Raw genomic sequence first — 5014 nt, forward strand, 5'->3', positions numbered from 1 at the left:
AAAGTAAAGTAACTTACATGGCGTTATTCAATGACACGCAGGTCATACAAAAAATAAAGACAACTCCTATGGCTCCTGCCGGTTGTCATACTCATCGACATGCAAGTCGTGATCCCTATTACAAGAATATGATCAATCTCATACATCACATATATCATTCATCATATCTTCTGGCCATATCACATCACATAGCACTTGCTGCAAAAACAAGTTAGACGTCCTCTAATTGTTGTCGCAAGTTTTTACGTGGTTTGTATAGGTTTCTAGCAAGAACGTTTCTTACCTACGTAAGACCACAACGTGATATGCCAATTTCTATTTACCCTTCATAAGGACCCTTTTCATCGAATCCGTTCCGACTAAAGTGGGAGAGACAGACACCCGCTAGCCACCTTATGCAACTAGTGCATGTCAGTCGGTGGAACCTGTCTCACGTAAGCGTACGTGTAAGGTCGGTCCGGGCCGCTTCATCCCACAATGCCGCCGAAACAAGATAAGACTAGTAGCGGCAAGAAGAATTGACAACATCGACGCCCACAACTTCTTTGTGTTCTACTCGTGCATAGAAACTACGCATAGACCTAGCTCATGATGCCACTGTTGGGGAACGTAGCAGAAATTCAAAATTTTCTACGCATCACCAAGATCAATCTATGGAGTAATCTAGCAACGAGGGGAAGGGGAGTGAATCTACATACCCTTGTAGATCGCGATGCGGAAGCGTTACAAGAACGCGGATGAGGGAGTCGTACTCGTAGCGATTCAGATCGCGGTTGATTCCGATCTAAGCACCGAAAGAACGGTGCCTCCGCGTTCAACACACGTGCAGCCCGGTGACGTCTCCCACGCCTTGATCCAGCAAGGAGAGAGGGAGAGGTTGGGGAAGACTCCATCCAGCAGCAACACGACGGCATGGTGGTGGTGGAGGAGCGTGGCAATCCCGCAGGGCTTCGCCAAGCACCGCGGGAGAGGAGGAGGAGGAAGAGGGATAGGGCTGCGCCAAAAAGGAGACGTTCTCGTGTGTGTATGGCAGCCCAAACCTCAAGTATATATAGGGGGGAAGGGGGCTGCGCCCCCCTTAGGGTTTCCACCCCCAAGAGGAGGCAGCCAGCCCTAGATCCCATCAAGGGGGCGGCCAAGGGGAGGAGAGGGGGAGGCGCCCCACTAGATGGGCCCTAAGGCCCATCTGGACCTAGGGTTTGCCCCCTCCCACTCTCCCATGCGCCTTGGGCCTTGGTGGGGGGGCGCACCAGCCCACCTGGGGCTGGTCCCCTCCCACACTTGGCCCACGCAGCCTTCTGGGGCTGGTGGCCCCACTTGGTGGACCCCCGGGACCCTCCCGGTGGTCCCGGTACATTACCGATTTCACCCGAAACTTTTCCGGTGACCAAAACAGGACTTCCCATATATAAATCTTTACCTCCGGACCATTCCGGAACTCCTCGTGACGTCCGGGATCTCATCCGGGACTCCGAACAACATTCGGTAACCACGTACATACTTTCCCTATAACCCTAGCGTCATCGAACCTTAAGCGTGTAGACCCTACGGGTTCGGGAACCATGCAGACATGACCGAGACGTTCTCCGGTCAATAACCAACAGCGGGATCTGGATACCCATGTTGGCTCCCACATGTTCCACGATGATCTCATTGGATGAACCACGATGTCGGGGATTCAATCAATCCCGTATTCAATTCCCTTTGTCCATCGGTATGTTACTTGCCCGAGATTCGATCGTCGGTATCCCTATACCTTGTTCAATCTCGTTACCGGCAAGTCTCTTTACTCGTTCCGTAACTCACATCATCCCGTGATCAACTCCTTGGTCACATTGTGCACATAATGATGATGTCCTACCGAGTGGGCCCAGAGATACCTCTCCGTTTACACGGAGTGACAAATCCCAGTCTCGATTCGTGCCAACCCAACAGACACTTTCGGAGATACCCGTAGTGCACCTTTATAGCCACCCAGTTACGTTGTGACATTTGGCACACCCAAAGCATTCCTACGGTATCCGGGAGTTGCACAATCTCATGGTCTAAGGAAGTGATACTTGACATTAGAAAAGCTCTGAGCAAACGAACTACACGATCTTGTGCTAGGCTTAGGATTGGGTCTTGTCCATCACATCATTCTCCTAATGATGTGATCCCGTTATCAACGACATCCAATGTCCATGGTTAGGAAACCGTAACCATCTATTGATCAACGAGCTAGTCTCCTAGAGGCTTACTAGGGACATGGTGTTGTCTATGTATCCACACATGTATCTGAGTTTCCTATCAATACAATTCTAGCATGGATAATAAACGATTATCATGAACAAGGAAATATAATAATAACCTATTTATTATTGCCTCTAGGGCATATTTCCAACAGGGGACCCTCTTGTTGATTGGTTTCACTCCTAGGTCCTTGTGGAAGGACTTCATTCATGTGCATTTTGGGTTTTTTGTGAAACTACCCTACCCCCTTTGGATTTCCTATAAATAGAGGTGGAGGGGCAGCCCTCCACACTCATCCTTTGCTCTCATACACATGCCATGCATTATCTGGCTTCTTCTCTCCCTCCCACGAAAAGAGTTTCGTAGAGCCGTAAGGCTGTTTGGGTTCCGGCAGGAACTAGTTCTGGACGGCGAAGCCCTGCCGGATAGATGACACCGTATGTGCGCAACTCTGTAGAGAGATCGTAGTTTCGGTCTTAGTTCGTGAGTGCCTCCCGAAGGGCTGTCCATGTGACCGTCCGAGTTTCGAAGGTCCTCCCGAAGGGCTGTCCGCGACACCGTCCGGGGGGCTGTTCGACCGCCTCCCGGAGGGCTGTCTGAGGAGCAGATGAGGGTATACATCCTCGCGGTTGGGAGGTTGTAAATCCTAGCTACGGGGATCTGCACCGCCGATCGTCATCGACTCTACTTCCCGCTGCGCTACGAGTCGGTAACGAAAAAGATCAAACCATGTATGCAGTCTCCATAGTGGTCCTGGGCTGGTGCGTAGGTCGGAAAATTTTCGTTTTCTGCTGCGTTCCCCTACAAAACATAGTAATAACTTCATAGTTAGCAATCATGTACTAGTTTTAGAAGTATGCAAAAGATGCACGGATGTCATAATAGTAAGAAATCTTACCAGGGTATCTCCATAGTAGTTACCGTAGTTCAACACGTGCACTAGCGGCACGTATTGACCATAATGTGGAGGAGTTTTACAATAGATATTGTAATTCTCAAGATCAGTACAAAATCCGACCAGATGAGTTTTCTTCTTATAAGTTAACTCAGAGCCATCGGTGTAGTAGGTTCTGTCTACCATGTTCCGCATATTGTTTGAACAATCAAAATAAGCTGTCAATGAAAATAAGCTGTCAACTATTTTGAAATGAACAATATAAATTAGCTAATAACTATGTTTGAGAAACTCACATAGCAGTAGAATTGGACGCGTATCAACAAGGACCCAAATGTCCATATTGTCTTGCTCGATGTCAGGATCACCAAGATCCATGGTGACAAGCATACCCTCATCAAAACCATACATCTTGCAAAATGCTTCCCAATTTTTGCAACAAAAATGGGTTACGCTTTCAGAATTATACAGATTTACTTCAAAATCTATATCATGATGGGTCCTTAGGTGAATTTTCTTTGTTTCCATACTTTCATGGTCTTCAAAACCCATCCTCTCCAAGACGTAGCGTCTTGCATGGCATGAGATAAGCTGGTCGAATTGTAAAAGATGAAAAGTACACGTTGAAATAGTTGAAGTCGTGCTTAATTACGAAAAAATAACACTTGTCGTCGTTGCGTACCGTTTCAACATCGAAGGTCTCCTCCAGCTTAATACTGAAGCGCCGATCTTCGTCCAGGTGAGGCCTGTCACATTGACCTCAGTCGTCGTGGCACCAGTCGCACTCCCCCGGGAGACTTTCGTCGTCCGATTACGACATTTCCTATGTTCATATTTCAAATATTAAACGTCTACAATTAAATATATGTACTAAAAAACCTAAGTTAGATCATATTATTCATCACGGGTTGACTATCGGTTTGTCGAGTCTTTTCTTGAAAACTCTCAGCTCACGTGGTATATACATTCGACCGTTGGTGATGGTCGCTCCTCCATTTGTCCCCAAATGCATTACACCAAAATGTCTAGCACACGGGAACAAAGGAGAAGCGACCCCCACGACAACAGTAGGGATTCTTCGTCCTCTCATATATATGGTGAAAATCTCCCTCACTGATTCCTCTCTGACATTTGCGACCGTCGGTGATGGTAGCTCCTCCTTTCGTTCTCGAGTGCATTACATCAAATTGTCCAGCACACGGGAACGAAGGAGAAGCTACCCCCACGACAACAGTCGGGATTCTTTGTCCTCTCATATATGATGGAGACTCGACAGACTTAAAGTCTACCCGAAATATCATTTAATTATCTTTCTAAAAGAGGATTTGGCTGGTCTCACCTCGATGTCGGAGGGGGCGGTGACGGGGACGACGGCGGGGATGATGGAGGGGCCGGGGCTCCTAGATTTCTGCGAAAACAAAAACCCTATAAGCTATCAACTAATCATATGCATACGCCTTGCATAGTGCTCTCCAATTTTAGCATTCAAAGTAGGAGTAGTTTTCCACTTTGAGCATTCAATAAGCAAAATCAAATCACAAAATAAAGTAGTATTCAAATTAGGATGCATTCAATTATAAGCAAAACTACATCATTTCCATGCGTCCGTACATCGTCGAATATTATCACTAATACACGTCGAATACTATCATACATATAACATCGCTAGTACAGCTAGAACCGTAGCGCCCGACGGGTATCGGCGCGGGCGATGGACACCCAAAGGGACGGAACCATCACAGGATCATAGCTCAAGTGAGATCCCTGAAGAACCTGCCAGGTATTGTCGAACCTGCCCTCCTCACTGACACGGTGACGTACCACCTCCGCGGTGTCCGGAAGCCTCGGCACCATCACTGGCCCACGCGACTGCCACCAAACAAGGAT

The sequence above is a fragment of the Triticum aestivum genome, chromosome 3D (genome assembly GCF_018294505.1).
Source record: "Triticum aestivum cultivar Chinese Spring chromosome 3D, IWGSC CS RefSeq v2.1, whole genome shotgun sequence".
Classification (NCBI taxonomy): domain Eukaryota; kingdom Viridiplantae; phylum Streptophyta; class Magnoliopsida; order Poales; family Poaceae; genus Triticum; species Triticum aestivum.